Raw genomic sequence first — 18,579 nt, 5'->3', positions numbered from 1 at the left:
GGTGCGAGTTGGACACCGTTTGACTCTCCGACGCCCCTTTGTCAGTTGTTTTTGATTTTTTAGTCGGTGGATTAGGAGTTTCAGGTAAGGGAATTTTAATCGATGCATCATCCATCTTGAGCGCGGCATCCAGAGATCTCCTCGCATAAGAATGAGTGGCACTTCGAGCAGCTCTGCGTTCTTCCATTGCACTCGTTTGAAAAATGTGAAAAATGAATAATAATAATAAAAGAAACTCCGGTCAGTAACAAGACGCTTTTTGGCCCTTTTACTTATCTAGCTATTATTAAATGGTTTAGCATGTGCAGAGCTTCAGCACATGGTTGTTAACCAGTCGCCATCTTGGAACCGAATCTGTCCACCTCCAGGTTATGACGGGCGCTCATTACCCGTGTACCCGGTGAGGGCAACTGGTCCTCGGCTAAACATACTGACTTGTGTGCCCCTGGCTATTTTGAAAATGCTTATTTTAATCACGTTGGATTTAATTAATATTTTCTCTTTCTGAAATTATTCAAAAATAACAGCTAAATTCTTATAATAAAATCACGTTGGATTTAATTAATATTTTCTCTTTTTGAAATTATTCAGAAATAACAGCTAAATTATTATAATAAAATTAATTAGATTTTATTGCAGACATTTTTAATTAATTTCAAAGCAAAAAATGCACTAAAATCAGGAAATTAATTGTATTAAATAAAGTGTACATATTAATATTAATGAAATCTAGGCCACAAAATTACTTTTTACAGTGTAGCTCTACAGATCCTGAACCATGCAAGCCAGTGGCGACAGTGGAAAAGGGAAAAAAACTTCACCAATAGGAGAGTGAAGAAAAAAAACCTTCAGAAAAACCAGACTCAGTTCGGCTCGACCATTTTAATTTCTCTGCTGGCCAAAAGTCTTGTGTAGAGCTGCAGTCTCAGCGGTGGAGAACAGGGGGAAAAGTTCACATTTTTTTCAAATTTGGGCATAGACCTGAAGCTCTAGAATATTTTAATGATATTCAGGGCTTTACTAACAATCAGTTTATTTTCTAAAAATACTACTGCCATCCCCAAGTTGACAAATTTTATATTCATGTTCACAAATAGTTATTCCTTTAATTTCAGGATGGTGGACCACTAAATAAGCTAACAGTTGCATACATATACATGTATAAACAGTTTTGGAGATATCGGACATCCTTGTCTTATTCCACATACAATTTCAAGTCTTGGAATTAATCCTGGATTAAATTATATATAACTATAAATGTTGTTATAAAACATTTTAATTACCTTGCAAAACCCTTTCCCAACCCAAACATTTTAAGTGTCCTAAATATAAATTCATGTTCCACTGTATCGAATGCTTTGTAAAAATCTACAAACAAAATTAGGCTGTCTGATTTTATCAGTGATTGATAATCAATCATATCATAAATTAATCTGACATGATTGTGAATAAATCTTCCTTTAATCTATTGGTATTCCTCTACCAGTTTCTCAATCACAAGTTAAAGACAATTCACATACACCAGGGTTAGTAATTTATAATCAGTAATAGCATTATTGGCCTCCAGTTATCCAATAATAACAATTGTTTTTTGGGTTTAGGTAACAAGGTTATTAAGCTTGTTTTCATAGTAGGTGACAAACTTCCTTTTTGAATGCATTCTAAAAATGCATCATATAACAATTACACTAATATCTTAAAAATGTTTTTAAAATTCTGTAGTTAATTCATCTATACTCAGTGATTTATTATTATTTGTTTGTTTTAAAGCTATATCTATTCCTTCTACAGTCAACTCATCCTCAAATAAGAATTTGTCCTCCTTATTGAATTTATGTATTTTTTTCTCTTATATTCTCAACAAGGAATCACAGTCATCTTTCTTATACTTGCATTTATACAAATTTGTATAGAAGGTCCAAGATATTTTGATCTTCAGTTATAGTTACATTAATCTTTAGTTTATCAATTTTTTTCTTTGTCTTTGTTTTTCAAGACCAAAAAAAAAAAAAAAAAAACTTACCTTAACTTGCTTACCTAAATTTCTCCATCGGGACTCAGCTGTCAGCTAGCACTGCGCGTTCAGCTCCTCCTGCTTCCAGTCTTAGTCCCTCCGGGTCCTTAATACATTTTATAAATTATTTATTATATTCTTTCGCTCAATCCTGTGCTATATAGATATTGTATTAACACCCTATACCCTAAACTATCCCTATTAACGTTAATTATCCCTAATATATTGTCACACAACCAGCGATCACTTTCCAGAGATCGCTGGTTCTCACACAAACTCAAAACTACATTTCCCCATTTCCCAGGACTACATTTTCATACATGCACTGCTCCCAAACACGCACGCCTGTTCATTCATCTATCCTGATTGCAATCACCAGCTGAACCTTGTCACAGACTGATATCACTCCATTCATAAGCCACTCATTCACGCTTCCAGTTGGCTGAGTTTTGTTTGCATCTTTGTGACATTACAACGCGTTTCCCTGTCTTGTTTCTCCGTGTCTCAATCCTAGCCTTGTATCCTTGTTATCCTGTTTAGCCGCCTGCCTTTCGACCTTTTGCCTGTTTAACGTTTATGATTCTGGACTGCCTTAATTAACCCGTTTGCACATGATGACCACTGCTTGCCTGACATTGAATAAACCTGCATATTGGATCTTACCATCTGTTGTGAGTGTTACTATCCCCCCAGCCGTAACAGAAGACTCGGCCAAGATGATGGATCCAGCGGGTATTCAAATCATGCGCCTCCGTCAGGATGCCCGATCAATTGAAGAGTACGTGGAGGACTTTATTAATCTGGCCCACCGTACCACCCTGGATGAGGTATGCCTCATGATATTTTTTCATGGAGGACTTTCAGAGCCCCTATACTCCAACATACCCCTGTACGGACCCCAATGGTCTTTGGTGAACTACATCGATCTAGCACTGCAAATGAGTGGATCTTCCTTCACTGTTGGCGAGGTGGAGGAAATTCCAAAATATCTTTTTGGGGGGGGGGTGGGGCTATAGAGAGCAAGACCCGCTGGCAACGGGGCTTGCGACCCACTTTCCACAGCTAGCTCACAAGATGGCCGCTCCCAGTCAGCCAGCTCACAAGATGGCTTCCAGTTCAAAGTCTGTTCCTGCTCCTGAAACGCCATCTCCAGAGCTGCCATTCCCTCCAGTGCTGCCAGATCCTTCAGAGCTGCCAGACCCTCCAGTGCTGCCAGATCCTCCAGTGCTGCCAGAACCTCCAGTGCTGCCAGACCCTCCAGTGCTGCCAGATCCTCCAGAGCTGACAGACCGTCCAGTGCTGCCAGATCCTCCAGTGCTACCAGATCCTCCAGTGCTGCCAGATCCTCCAATGCTGCCAGATCCTCCAGAGCTGCCAGATCCTCCAGAGCTGCAAGATCCTCTAGAGCTGCCAGAGTCACTGCCACCGACAGAGCTGCCACCGCCAGAGCTGCCACCCCCGCTGCCAGAGCCGACGCCGCAGCCAGAGCCGATGCCGCAGCCAGCGCCTCAGCCAGAGCCGACGCCCCAGCCAGCGCCTCAGCCAGAGCCTTCCCGAATGGTCTGTTGTCTTGCTGGTCCCAGCCCGGCTCCTCGCCCTGTCGGCGCCATCCAGACAGCTCACCCAGCCGGCGTCATCCAGACTCCTCGCCTTGCCGATCCCAGCCCGGCTTCTCGCCCTGCCGGCTCCCTACAAGCCTCCAACCCTGCCGGCTCCTCGCAGTACTCCAGGTCCTTCGCTGCCACACGATCCAGGACCACTGCAGCTCCACTCTCCGGGTATTCCGCAGCTCCAGTCTCCAGGCCCTTCGCAGCTCCATGCCCCAGGTACGCCCCAGCTGCATGGTCCTGGCCCTCCATCCCTCCCCCTGTTCCGCCTCCGCTCCGCCTCCCGCCTGAACAGTAGTGGAGTGTCTGAAATCCACTCTAGAGGGGGGGCTATGTCACACAACCAGCGATCGCTTTCCAGAGATCGCTGGTTCTCACACGAACTCAGGACTACATTTCCGCATTTCCCAGGACTAAAACACGCACACCTGTTCATTCATTTATCCTGATTGCAATCACCAGCTGAACCTTGTCACAGACTGATATCACTCCATTCATAAGCCACTCATTCACGCTTCCAGTTGGCCGAGGCTTGTTTGCATCTTTGTGACATTACAACGCATTTCCCTGTCTTGTTTCTCCGTGTCTCGATCCTAGCCTTGTATCCTTGTTATCCTGTTTAGCCGCCTGCCTTTCGACCTTTTGCCTGTTTAACGTTTATGATTCTGGACTGCCTTAATATACCCGTTTGCACCTGATGACCTCTGCTTGCCTGACATTGAATAAACCTGCATATTGGATCTTACCTTCTGTTGTGAGTGTCACTATCCCCCCAGCCATAACATATATATTCTAAGTTTTTATCTTTATGTCCATTACTGTTTAAATATTCTGTTAATTCCCTCCTCTCTTATATTTCCTGCATTCAAACATAACATGTTTTATGGTTTCTCTTACTCAACAATGATCACATTAATCATTTTCTGTAACTCCTAGTATTAACATAGTTGATTTTACTCCAGTGTGTCCAAGCCTAAGTCTAGTTAATATAACTTCTTCCTTTCTGTTCCTACCATACACATTTCTTTTTGTCTCTACTGTTTTTAAAATTGTAGATAGATGTCGTCCCTTCTTATCTCTATCCCAGATTCCTTGCCATTCTTTCTTAATATTTTCTTTAATAATTGATTTAATTTCACATTTTCCTAAGGCAACCCCAGTATCTAATGTATTACTTTTTAATGCTTCCTTTGCCAGTTTATCAGCCATTTCATTTCCATATATTTCGTTATGCGCAGGTTTCCAGCAAAACCCTACTGTCCCTCCTTTCTTTTGTATATGATATAAAATTGTGAATATTTCATAAATTAAATCTTCTCTGGTTGATCTATGAGTAATAAAAGATGATAAGGCTGATGCTAAATGAACACATATCTACCTTCTCAGGGCATATCCACCCATGTTAGTCCTATTATTATTGCAGTTGTTTCTATAGTATAAATTGATAACTTATCTGTTAATCTTTTTGAAATTCCTATTTTTAATTTTGGAATGTTTACACTTATGCCTGAAACTCATGTGACTGGGTCTTTTGATCCATCAGTATATGTTTGTGAACTTTCATAAAATTTCTCTTGTACATAATTTTTAATTTTTGGAATTATCCCACCCATCTCTTCCCAGTCCCTTAACTTTTCAATGGGCTATATGCACGCATTACTTCCCGTGGTCCAGCTTCCGGTCCGGGTGATTTTAAGCGGAGGTAAACAGTATTATGGCAGAGTCGTCAATATTTACTCGCTGTTTGCGAGTAAATTATGGTCAACGATGTGCAAATGATTGTCCGGTTGTGCACTACAACACTGCAGAGCAAAGCTTGAGAAAGGTTTCAAGTTTTATGCATCTTCCTACCTGTGCAATTATGAAGGTAAGTTCAGCTGGCCTGAAGGCTAGCGTTAATACTCTTATGATCCGTCCATCTGCAACTTTATCACGTAAGCAAAAATGATCATATGTGTACGTAATTCTGTCTCAAAGTGTCAGGTAAAAACAGGGCAGGAATAAGATCTCAGTGAGAGCTCATTACTACAGATAGATCTATGAAGAAATCGGAGTCTCCTCACCAGCTGAGAGTAGGACAGCATACATGTGAAGTTCTGTCCCATTCATATTTTTACTGTTCTAAAGTGGCCACCACTGTTCAGTTCGGATAATTACAGAAACACAGATGCTGTCTTAGCTTGTAAGCATGATTATTGAGCAAGATATATTAGGAATAAAATAATACTATGCCGTTCCATCCACAACAGACAAATAGCACTGTGTCAATGCTGAGATTTATTGCTGAAACAGTGGAGATGACAGATGCAGTGTAACAGTGTAGATAGCATGCTTTCTATTTAGTCTATAACATTGTAATTAAATGGGAGGGTGACCCAAAACAATAAGGTGTCATTAGTTAATTTCACATCAACAATTTGTCTATTGCAATATTTTTTAGTTTTTTACGTTAATGAACAAATGCTTATTCATTGTGCTTGTTAACTCACAATGTAATAGCTAATGTTAAGAAGCATGACTTTGGATTTTTATTCATTAGTAAATTAGTTTAACAATGCTAACTATTAAATATTTAATAGTTCTTTTAATAGTGAGCAAATACATTAACTAATGAAACCTTATTTTAAAGTATGACTAAAGGGAGTTTCATGAAACAGAGGGGTGATTTATTTATTTATTTAATACATATCAGCCCAAATACCTCTCTATGCACAAGTAACAAAAGAAGCACCTGATTCAATGTCATTTTTTCTGTTCATCTGAATAAAATATTTTTTCAAAATGTTAAATTTTTTGACAATTTTTATTTCAAATTATATACAGTGAATTATATTTTATATGTACAGTGAATAAAATAAAGGTCTTTATTCTGAAAAAAAAAATTGCACTTAGAAAGTAGCTTAAGAAATGTTTATGTATATTAATGTTCAGTTTTTTTTTACTTCAAAGGCAATGAAAACAAACTATTATTTGCCATAAAAGCTCCTTTCTTTAAATGTCTGCATCCGGTTGGCACTCAAGCCTCGATCAATTTGCTAGACTGAAATTGTCAGCTACACTCTTGTCTTTTTCTGTTTCTGTAAAATTCTCACGTTTAATATCAACAACCCACCTCTTCTGCACGACTTTGTCTTTTGGAAACATGTGGAAACTAAGGTTAGAGTTCAATTTCTGACGCTGTGCATTGCTGAACACAGCAGTGGTAGCTATAAGTACTGTTCTCACGTCATTGAAATGACACTTTTAAACGTTTAGATGTCATATTTATGTAGCTGACATAAACATATATAAGTGGACTATAATGGCAAAAACAATAAGGCAACTGTCCAAAACATTACTTGTTTTTATCAGTAGCGCCCCTGTTGTAGCACGGTATTGTACGATCGGCGGAAGTAGGCTCGGGGTCTTAAATTTTACCGGAAATGCGTCACGCGCCGCCGTGCATAGAGCCCATTATTTCCAGATCAACTTTAACCTTAGGAAATATCTGTAATGACGGAGAGGGAGTGATAGAAACAACTGGAGGTAAGATCCAATATGCAGGCTTATTCAACGTCAGGCAAGCAATGGTCAAATCAGACATATCCAGAATCTTAGTCAATATACAGGCAATAGGTCATAAGACAGGCGGCTAAATAGGAGAACATGGATATACAAGGCTAGGGTAGAGCACGGATAAACAAGACAGGGAGAAACGCGTTGTAATGTCACTTAGCAGTAAACAAGTCTCAGCAAACTGCATGAGTGAATGAGTGGCTTATGAAGGGTGTCTAATCAGTCTCTGAAAGTCCTCAGATGATGCGAGTGTAATCAGTCTAGATGAGTGAGCAGGCGTGAGTGTCTGGGAAAAGTACATGTATACATATGTAGTCCAGAGGAAGGCGGAAGTGTAGTGCAAGTTATAGTGGAAACCAGCGATCTCCGGAGAGCGATCGCTGGTTATCGTAACATAGCCCCCCCTCTAAAGAGCTGAGGCAGTCCTGGAGCGTGGAGCTGCGGAGGGCCTGGAGTTTGGAGCTGCGGAAGACCCAGAGAGTGGAGTTGCAGTGGACCCAGAGCGTGGAACTGCGGAGGGCCTGGAGAGTGGAGCTGCGGAGGGCTTGGAGCGTGGAGCTGCAGTGGCCCTGGATCGTGAGAAAACGGAGGACCTGGAGTACTGCGAGGAGCCGGCAGGGCTGGAGGCTTGTAGGGAGCCAGCAGGGCGAGCCGTCTGAGTGGCGCCGGCAGGGAGAGGAGCCGGGCTGGAATCGGTAAGGCGAGGAGTCTGGATGACGCCGGCCAGGCGAGGAGCCGGGCTGGGACCGGCAGGGCATGGAGCTGTGACCGTTTGGGAGGCTGAGGCGGCCACTCGGGAAGCTCAGGCAGCGGCCACTCAGGAAGCTCAGGTGGCGGCGGCTACTCGGGAAGCTCAGACGGCGGCGGCCACTCGGGAAGCTCAGGCGGCGACCATTCGGGCAGTGGCGTCGACTCGGGCTGCGGCGCTGACTGCGGTGTTGACTCTGGTTGCGTCGCTAGCTGCGGGGTCGACTCTGGCTGCGGCGTCGACTCTGGCTGAGGCGTCGACTCTGGCTGCGGCGCTGGATGCGGCGTCGACTCTGGCAGCGGCGCTGGCTGCGCCGTCGACTATGGCTGCGGCGCTGGCTGCGGCGTCGACTTTGGCTGCGGCGCTGACTGGGACGTCGACTCTGGCTGCAGCGCTGGCTGCGGCATCTACTCTGGCTGCGGCGCTGGCTGCGCCGTAGACTCTGGCTGCGCCGTCGACTCTGGCTGCGGCACTGACTCTGGCTGCAGCGTCAACTCTCGCTGCGGCGCTGGCTGCGGCGTTGACTCTCGCTGCGGCGTTGACTCTCGCTGCGGCGCTGGCAGCTCTGGCAGCTCTGGAGGTTTGGGCAGTACTGGAGGTTCTGGCTGCACTGGAGGGTCTGGCAGCTCTGGAGGATCTGCCAGTACTGGAGGGTCTGGCAGCTCTGGAGGATCTGGCAGCACTGGAGGGTCTGGCAGCTCTGGAGGATCTGGCAGCACTGGAGGATCTGGCAGCTCTGGAGATGGCCTTTCAGGAGCAGGAACAGACTTGGGACTGGGAGCCATCTTGTGAGCTGGCTGCCTGGGGGCGGCCATCTTGTGAGGTGGTTGTGTGGGATGAGTTGCAAGCCCCTTTGCCAGTGGGTCTTGCTCCTCAGTGCCCCCCAAAAACACATTCAGGAATTTCCTCCACTTCTCCTATGGTGAAGGAGAATCCGCTCATTTGAAGAGCCAGATTAATATTGTAAAATATACCTTTCTAAAGTCCATTGGGGTCCGTAAAGGGGTATATTGGAGTAAAGGGGCTCAGAAAGCCCTCCATGAAAAAATATCATTAGGCATACCTCGTTTAATGTAGTAAGGTGGGCCAGATTCACAAAGTCCTCAACATACTCCTCGATCGACCTGGCTCCCTGACGCAGGCGCATGATCTGTATACCCGCTGGATCCATGTTGTGGCCGAGTCTTCTGTAACGACGGGGAGGGAGTGACAGAAACAACTGGAGGTAAGATCCAATATGCAGGTTTATTCAGCGTCAGGCAAGCAATGGTCAAATCAGGTGTAAAGAGGTATGTGCAGGCAAATCCAGAATCGTAGTCAATATACAGGCAAAAGGTCATAAGGCAGGCGGCTAAACAGGAGAACACGGATATACAAGGCTAGGGTAGAGCACGGATAAACAAGACAGGGAGAAACGCATTGTAATGTCACTTAGCAGTAAACAAGACTCGGCAAACTGGAGAGTGAATGAGTGGCTTATGAAGGGTGTCTAATCAGTCTCTGAATTCCTCAGGTGATGCGAGTGTAATTAGTCTAGATGAGTGAGCAGGTGTGAGTGTCTGGGAGAAGTGCATGTATGCATATGTAGTCCAGAGGAACCGGAAGTGTAGTCCAACTTATAGTGGAAACCAGCCATCGCTGGTTATCGTAACAATATCTATGTTGGAATCTCTCCCCTTTTAGAAGACATACTCTATATCTGCTACTTGATACTTTTCTGCCAATTGATTTGCGTTCCATCCATACCCTCTTCCTTTTTTATTTACATACTCCCAACAACTTTCTAATATTTCCTTAGCAATATGAGCTCCCTCATAACTTTTAATATACTTCCAATATACCATGGATAGCTTTATTCTACGTAAATTTAATGGCATTTCATTTGCTTCCACCAATAATGCATTAATTGAAGTTGTTCTTACTGCACCTAAACAAATCCTAAGAGCTCTATGCTGTAATTTATCTAATCTACTTAATAAAGTTGCTGAAGCTGCTCCATAAATCATACATCCATAATCCAATACAGATCTAATTATGGCTTGATATATTGTCATTAATGCTATTCTTTCTGCTCCCCATTCTTTGCCAGCTATTGCTCTCATCACATTTAAATCCTTTCTACATTTATTTTCAATCTCATCTATATGTTTTTTCCAGTTATACCTTCTATCAAACCACATACCTAAATATTTAAAAGATTCCACTCATTCTAGTACATTATTATATATTGTTCGTTCTTGATTTTCCAGCATTTTCCTCTTATTAGTAAATATCATCCAACATGACTTACTTGTTGACATTATAAAACTACAGTCCATTGTTCCACCTTTTTGATAGCTGTCTGTATACATGAAACAACATTTGTGATATTACGTCCTCTCTTCCATATGGCACCATCATATAAAGCACATCCTATCCCAAATCCCACATTGTCAAATATATCATTAATCATGATATTAAATAATACAGGGGTGATTACACTTCCCTGTGGGATACTGTTTTCTGCATTATATTTAGATGATTGTTTTGATCCTACCTGTACTACAAATGTTCTTTCAAATAAAAATTGTAATAACCAATTATACACTGTAAAAACGCCAACTTTCAAAAAGTCCTCTGAACAAAGATTAATAAGTTAACTGAATTTAAATATCTTCATTTGAAATGCTGACAAATAATAGTTAGTTTGTTCAACAAATATGGTGCTTCAATGTGAAAAACTTAAAATATTTCGTTGAACTAATACAAAATTCTTAGTTTTGCGTTGATGCGTGCCCTTCTTGTTGGCGCATGCACCTTATAAGCTTCTGGCGCATGCTCAATTTACTTCCATAGCTCACTGCAGGGGGTACCTGTCACGTGCGCGCGACAAAACGAACCATCTTTCTTTCTGCGGAGCTACGTGTCAATCGTTTTCATAATCGATTGTATATAATTGTATACATGTTTTTTGTGCGATGTGCTACCCATCTGACTGCCCGATCTATTTTACCAGTGTATTAATGATGTGAGAGACCGTGATAGAGCGGTTAAGAGCAGGCCAACGACGTTTCTGCTAAATCATTAGGTGCGTTCGACTTCATGCGGCGCTGCGCAGATCGATCGAAATCTGTCTTAAAGCGGTGCATTCTGGTTAGAAATCTTGTCCGGATTGATGCTGCGCCGACACCACGTGACTGTCACATGTGGCATCAAAGTACCGCGACAGCGCTCCGAGATCAGACGACAAACTCAGACCGTGCAGCTTCTGAAGAGCGACTGCAGGAGCTTTGATGACGACACCGATATTACACGATTGGCCAAGTTCACCACATGACAACAAACACGTGTATTTCGGGTTTATAATTGGACAAATTCCGATTCAAAAGTTTCAAAACAAACAATTCACTTTTCACACCCTCTCTATCCTGTACACATCTTGCTTATTAAAAGACTACAAATATTTTACTGCAGTATCATCTTTTGTTAAATAATCTGGTTATAAAGGTTAGCTTGTTTGCACAGGTTTATTTTTTAACTTTTTTATACAGACTATTTACTGCATTCATCTCCATGAACGATTTAAATGATATATTTTAGTGTATATTTTAGTGAATAACCTAAATATGAACTCAAATAAGTCTTACAGACTTGAAATAAGAAAATCATCATCATTGATCCTGCCCCCCTAAAGCTCTCTTAACAAATTAAAGTAAAGAACTATTTTATTAAATAATTATAAAATGGCTTTATTATTATAATATAAATATATATTTTATTTTCTGTCTAGCAGTTTAAAGGCTACCTGCTCTTTCTGGGAAACTTCTACATAGCTCACTTATTTTACCTTTTGTTCTTTTCAACACAAACTTTTTGGATTAAAATGCTTTTTTGAAAATTCATTCATCATCCAAAATAATGTCATTTATTAAGACCTAATCAAAACACCTTGTTTTGCTTTTTACATGGGAAATTTTTATATCTATAAATGTACATATATGTAAACCCTTTTTTAGCAGATTCAAACAAGAAGTATTAAAGATTGATGTTTAACTAAAGATTGATGTTTAACTCCTAGAATTTATGCTTATTGCTTTGTATTTAATAGACCTGTTCGTTTTTATGTTTATATTAACCTCTCATTTCCTCTTATTTCTCTCATGCATTTGTTAGCCTATATGTTATTCATAATTCTCTCTTATTGTTTAAAAAGGAACTACAGTTTAAAGAGCCTGTATTCTGTTTTATTTGTAAATGTTTTGTTGTTATAAATAAAAATAACAAAAAAATATGATGACGCCATGTGATCGGTCATCATGACTGCAGCAACTTTGAGTCCCGAAGTGTCCAGCTGTCCGTCTTGACGGCTCCGTTTTCAACTCCGCCCCGCCTGCGCTCGGCTAATCTCGTTGATCACCGGCTGCAGCTGAGCTTCATGTCGAACGCACCTATAGTAGTGATGGTGAAATGAAGCTTTCTGAACCAGTGAAGCGCTCGACTCAATTGTATCGGAAAAAGGTTCGTTACTCGAAGCTTTCTAAATCAGAGCTCAATGAGGACCTCTTCTGGTGAAAGTGTGGGAAAGCACTGTGTTGTCATAATGTCAAATGTTCACAACTGACCAACTCATTCATGTAGTAATACAAAAACAGCAATATAAACAAATTACTCAATTACTGTAGTTTTTACACAAGATATATTACATTACACAACTGATGATTGTAGTAAAATCCAAGGTATTCAAAAGTTTATCATAATACATTTAGTCCCGCTCCAAGCAGGGATCGAACCAGGGATTCTTGATTGGGAGGCGAGTGCTCTAGGAGGACGCTATATGAACGATGCTTCGAGGTTGCATTCACCAGATGCTCTCTGTCAAACACAATACTACGATATGGGGTGGTTTTCTTTAAAGATAGTCATAAAAAAAATACGCTAATACACTTTAGTATTGTTCAAAACCTTTTTACTAAAAATACTATTGTAGTTTAGTTTAATTACTTGTGTTTGGGACTGGTGCAGTGCTTTGAAACAAATGTATGTAATAGACGCCAATTCTCTAGCTATACACTTTACTATGAGGGTGTTTAAACCTTTGAATCAAAATTCGAAGCAGTCACGTGGGTAAAGGCGAAAATGAAGCTTCGGACGTCACTGATCACGTGATGATGGCAAAACAAATCAAGCTCCGGTACACTGCTTCACTGCGAGATGTATCGTTTTTTTGATACATGCTACGAAGCCTCGGCGCACAACGTCACATCACTAAATCATAGGTATGTATGTCTTTTTTGTTGTCATCTAACGTTATATTATTTGATATGTTGGCTTTGATGTGCGCATGTATCCTAATACGGAACTATTTGTTATAATTTAGCCGTGAGTTACTTGTTTCGTGCACTTGGTTTTGGCTATTTACATCAATAAAAGTTTTGAGTGAATGTATTTGAAACAAATAGCGATTTCAATCGAGTCATTTGCTTTAATAACTCACGATTAATACAATGAGTATCATATAACATACCAGATCAGGTATCCAAGTCAAATTTCTAAAACGAATATAACATTATGTCCTGTTTATCTAGATTGCTGTCAGCATTGCGCACATCATAACCTTTTTTCCCTTCGAACCAGAGCCAGTGGAACAAACGGTGACGTGTTTAACTGTGTAATTTGTGTGAAAATCGTGTGATTTTCATGTAATTCATTGCTTGATTTGCTTGTATATTAGTTAGCTCGACTAAATGTCTATCATATTCAGACCAACTTGCTTTAACAGTCAGCTAGCTTTTATTTACATAAAAAATATAAAGGGCTAAATATATATTTTTCTTTCTTTTTGCTCAAAAGAACTGAAATATTGACAATGACATAATTCAATGCAAGATTTCCTTGAGGAGGTGAGACTTGCTATCATCAGTGAAATTTGACGGTCATTCACCAGCAGATGCAAGAAACCTTTTCTCTTTGCCCAAAAGAAGTTGTTGAGATTTAGCCAGGAAGAAATTAGAGAGATAACCTGGACTTTAAGGAAGAGGTAAGTCACTATATTGCAATTGCTTAAGTTTCATTCAAGGTAGTAATGATAATGCTAAAAATAACAAACAACATTATTATTATAGGTAATTCAAAATACATCTGTATTCAGCATTTGAACATTTAAATATTTACATTTACAAATATATATATATATATATATATATATATATATATATATATATATATATATATATATATATATATATACATATATATATATATATATATATATATATATATATATATATATATATATATATATATATTATGTGTAAATATTAATATGTATGTTTTTTTTGTATATTGTAGATCTGCAAAGAGTTTTCTCAGATCTGTAATGTAGATCTCCTGAGACAGTTAATCGAGTGACTTGATAAATATACAGCACCTCTCCTGAAACTCTACAGAAAAAGAAGGGATTCAATGGGTCCAGAGATGGATACAACTTTAAACAAGATGGATGAGCAGGTACTCATTAAGATTTTTTTTTTCTTATACACCCGTCTGATGTTTTTAACATGTGCAACATATTTTGTCCTGTCAAACACAAAAGCATGAATTTCATGCTCAGGTAATACAGTCCAATAAAACGTGATTGCAACAATTTAATTGTCCAGCCCTTTTGCATTAATTTTAATTGTGTCAAGTTGTGTTTTGATTGTGAGATGGAAGTAAGATAAATAACAGATGTTTTACTTGTTTTGAGTGACCATTTCAAATGAATACATTCAAAGAGGAAAATAGAAAATAATAGCTGTAGTTTTTAACTCAAAGTAATTGTCACATGAAACTAAACATTTTTCTAAATTTGCCAACACAACCATTATCAAATTCCATTGTATGGAAACCACAAAATTCTTTTTTAAAAATAAAGCCATGTGTTTTTCAACAGCATGAATAAAATACTATGCTCATTTAAATGTACTAAGTACATTTTTACTTACAAAACAATAAGATTGTAAAACACCCTTTGTAAATGACTTTCCTTTAGGTCACTGATATTGTCACCGATCGAGAAAGAGCAGCTCTTGAGGGATTGCCAATTTTTCTTCGTAAAAATTCTGCTTGCTTTCTCAAGATATGTCTGGTAAGTTACCCATTTTCATACCCTATTCTACATTTATTAGTCTGCTTGGTAACACTTATAATAGCTGCATGCTATAAATAATTTATTTAGTATTAGCGAATAGTTAATTTATTTTCTGTTAAGCATAACTCTACATGAAGTGCTCAATGATTGTATTTTTTTAACTTTAATGATTCATTTATATTACTAATTTAAGTATTGCATTATTTACAAACCAGTTATTTAAGAATACTTGGTGTTTTTAAGATCATTCAGAATGCTTAAGTACACGATTAATAAACTATTCAAATTAACATTTAAATATCCTAATATTAAGGTATGTAATAATAGTTACTTTGTATGTTAGTATATGCTTTATGAGCTTAACTTCATCCAGTTGTGACCTAATCTAAAGTGAGGACTATTTATGCTTTATAAATCCCTTATGAATGACAATTAAAGGCTCAGTTATATTCTAAACAGGACAATAAACAACTTTCACAATTGAAACTGTATCAAATAAAAGTAAATCTTTGCAATTTTATGTAAAATAAAAGTTTAAAAAATTGCTAAATATTAAAAAGTTGTCAATATATTGTTCAATTATTATATATTATAGACTATTCAAAGTGTTACTGTTTGTATGTACGAAAGTATTACATGTTTTTATTTTCTTTGCATAATAGTAATAACATTAATAAGTAGTAATTAATATTACACATCAATTAATTTTCCCATTACTTAATCTCCTATAAGGACACAGACCCTGAAGACCACAGCACCAGAGATTAAAGGATTGGAATCTTCACTGTGGTGGAAGATGATAATGGCACTTCTGCATCCCTGCAATATGTGATGAACCTCGCTAAAATCTTGGAGGAGGCCATAGTACTTCAGGATATCACACATCTGCCTGCAGCCTTCGCTTACTTGTTCAGCCTCTTGTATAGACTGAATATGGAACACCCAAAAGAACTCAAATATAATTTTTAAGTGATTCAGCATGTTTTATGGAGGTCGGTGGCACATGATCTGCGAGAGTTCAGTTCATTCATTCATTCATTTTCTTTTCGGCTTAGTCCCTTTATTAATCTGGGGTCGCCACAGCGCAATGAACTTGTTTTACGCAGCGGATGCCCTTCCGGCTGCAACCCATTTCTGGAAAACATCCATACACACTCATTCACACATACACTACGGACAATTTTAGCCTACCCAATTCACCTGTGCCACACGTCTTTGGACTGTGAGGTAAACCGGAGAACCCAAAGGAAACCCACGTGAACGCAGGGAGAACATTCAAACTCCACACAGTAACGGCAACTGACCCAGCTGAGACTCGAACCAGCGACCTTGGTGGGAGGCGAAAGCACTTCCTACTGTGCCACTGTTTGAATGTTTTGAGGTCTGTTTTTGGACTTGATGTACTTTGTTGACAAAAGTGCAGTACACTTTAAAGACTGAATGGAGTGGCTTTTAGGGTTTACTCTGATTAGATGATTGTATATTCACCTGGTTTGAGTGTTTAGACACACTAATAGCTTGGTTTTAGTAAGGTTGCCAGTTATTTTATGTTGAGGCAGTGTACAATCTTTTCAAATCTGGAAACATTCAGTACTAGTTGTGTACAAACTAGCCCAATGCTGAACACGGCTAATGTCAAATGCTGATTTTGTATGCAAATGTTTTGGATTGTGATTTGAACACAGTTAAAAATAAAAAAAGTGAATTGACTATTCTTGTGTATTTAATTTGAATCCTAAAAATTAATAGTAAATGCATAATGAATCAGTTTGTTTTATTTTGTTCAGTAAACTAAAAAAATCTTGTTGAGTAAACATGATCATTTTTGTTCAGTAAACAAAAGATCTTGTTGAATAAACGTGAAAATTTTTGTTCAGCAAACAAAAGATCTTGTTGAGTAAACATGATCATTTTTGTTCAGTAAACAAAAGATCTTGTTGAATAAACGTGAAAATTTTTGTTCAGCAAACAAAAGATCTTGTTGAGTAAACATGATCATTTTTGTTCAGTAAACAAAAGATCTTGTTGAATAAACGTGAAAATTTTTGTTCAGCAAACAAAAGATCTTGTTGAGTAAACATGATCATTTTTGTTCAGTAAACAAAAGATCTTGTTGAATAAACGTGAAAATTTTTGTTCAGCAAACAAAAGATCTTGTTGAGTAAACATGATCATTTTTGTTCAGCAAACAAAAATATGTTGTTGGTTAAACAAGGAATTCAACAAAATATTTTAAGTCGACTTAGTTAACTCAAAAAGCTGTGTGTGATAGGTTGCCTTATTATTTTAAGTTTATTCAACTTTTTTTTTACAGTGTAAATCTAATACAGATAACAACTAAAATTTAAGAACACACAATGATAATATTATTATTAAATAATAATTATTACATATATTATTATATTATTATTATTATATTATTATTATTATACGTTAGTTAACAGTAGTGACATATGGTTTTCATAATTATTTATAGTGTAAATAACGTTAGTGTTGTTTTAACAAAGTTAGCATCATAGTTTATAACGAGCAATTGTTTTTCTCAAACAATTATATATTTAAATTAACCTTTGCTTTAAATCTTATCTTCAGTTTAGAATCAGAAATGACATCAGCAGCCGTCACAGCCACCACTGAGGCCAAACGTAAGTATAAAGGAATAATGAAATAAGTTAATTGTAATAATTACATAATGTAATAAAATAATAATAATTGTAATTTTTGCGTGTTTGTACCTGTCATTTTCAGTTTGTCCGGATTCAGCCATAGCTGTATTTGGAATGTTCAATAAATGATTTAATCAGTGATTTTACAATAAGTGCATTTATTATAGCATACTACAACACACCAGATTAGTGTTGTCAAAACTAAATAATACTACAGTATTTATCAGTTCACTATAGTTAATACTACAGTAAGTTAATACTACAGTATCCTGGTGCGCTAATTTATTTAAGTACAATGCACCTTACTACTGAAACGGTTCAAAAACACTATAGTATTTATTTACTATAAGTTATTATAGTATTTTTCATGTGGTATATGCCCAATATAGATTAAAAACTGCTCAGCAAAATGTTTTATGCTGCCTTACCTTTACAAGGCCCTTGAATCCTGGAGATTTTCAGTGCTTAATGTATGACAGAGATATTCTAATTGATCATTTCAAAATAAAGTTGAAAATAAAAACAGTGCACTTTAAAAAAAAAGTTGAATAAACTTAAAATAATAAGGCAACTGATCACACACAGCTTTTTGAGTTAACTAAGTCGACTTAAAATATTTTGTTGAATTCCTTGTTTAACCAACAACATATTTTTGTTTGCTGAACAAATATTATCATGTTTACTCAACAAGATTTTTTGTTTGCTGAACAAAAATTTTCACGTTTATTCAACAAGATCTTTTGTTTACTGAACAAAAATGATCATGTTTACTCAACAAGATCTTTTGTTTGCTAAACAAAAATTTTCACGTTTGTTCAACAAGATCTTTTGTTTACTGAACAAAAATGATCATGTTTACTCAACAGGATCTTTTGTTTGCT

General features: G+C 38.2%; 1 long non-coding RNA gene across 1 annotated transcript; it reads left to right on the top strand.

The window, feature by feature from the left end:
• The first annotated feature begins 13,106 nt into the window (after window positions 1-13,106).
• LOC137496678 (uncharacterized) lies at window positions 13,107-16,742 on the top strand. Its single transcript, XR_011017191.2, has 5 exons — window positions 13,107-13,179; window positions 13,754-13,940; window positions 14,252-14,410; window positions 14,934-15,029; window positions 15,765-16,742. It is a non-coding gene; the product is annotated as an uncharacterized lncRNA (long non-coding RNA).
• Window positions 16,743-18,579: the final 1,837 nt, after the last annotated feature.

This window comes from Danio rerio, chromosome 11 (genome assembly GCF_049306965.1).
Source record: "Danio rerio strain Tuebingen ecotype United States chromosome 11, GRCz12tu, whole genome shotgun sequence".
Taxonomy (NCBI): Eukaryota; Metazoa; Chordata; class Actinopteri; order Cypriniformes; family Danionidae; genus Danio; species Danio rerio.
The sequence above is the reverse complement of the archived record's forward strand: the minus strand, read 5'-3'. Positions and strand labels throughout refer to the sequence as shown.